Source organism: Brassica oleracea, chromosome C3 (assembly GCF_000695525.1).
Source record: "Brassica oleracea var. oleracea cultivar TO1000 chromosome C3, BOL, whole genome shotgun sequence".
Classification (NCBI taxonomy): Eukaryota; Viridiplantae; Streptophyta; class Magnoliopsida; order Brassicales; family Brassicaceae; genus Brassica; species Brassica oleracea.
The window spans coordinates 50879926-50880686 of record NC_027750.1 but is presented as its reverse complement, the minus strand read 5'-3'; positions in this window follow the sequence as shown (position 1 = coordinate 50880686).

Genomic DNA, 761 nt, shown 5'->3' with positions numbered 1-761 from the left:
AAATTATAAATTACTAAAACTATTAATCCCACAATGAAAATTTTGTTATCAGTAATTTAAATTTTTTTCTATAAAAGATATAAATGATCGAAAAATACTATATGAGCAGAAATCATCATTTAATAGATATTAGTATTAAAAATATACTAAAATATATTATCTATGTTAGTATCATTTAAATTTAATTACATATCCTATCAAATATAAAAATAAATATTTTTTGGATTAATAAAATTAATTTATATGTTCGCACCAATTTAATTATATATTTAATAGTTACTGAACTTTAATTATTTAATATATATTAATTATTTCATAATATGTAAAAATATTTAATACATGAAATAATATATATATATATATATATAATGTTGAATCCGCGAAAGGCGCGGATCTTAACCTAGTCTATATTATAATAGTACACTTTAATCTCTTCTAAGGGTGTCCACGTTGACAGGTGGTGGGATCCACTTAAATGTTTTTATTAAAAAAATTAAAATCTGTTTAAAAGCGAAAAAGGCGTCTATATCTTCGTCGTCGTTTATATACCCAATCTCTCCACCTCCTACCGTTTAATCACCATTAATGGTCCCGATTCGTAACCCCTTTCTCAACTCTCCGTATATATACTTCATCTTCACCGGAGGAGTTCTTCTCCTAAAATTGTCTCTCTCTGCTGCTCCAGTTACTCCATCCGGCCTCTTCTCCTCCGCCTCTGGGATTCCCGCAACATAAAAAAAGGCGGTGAGTTTTATTGGAAT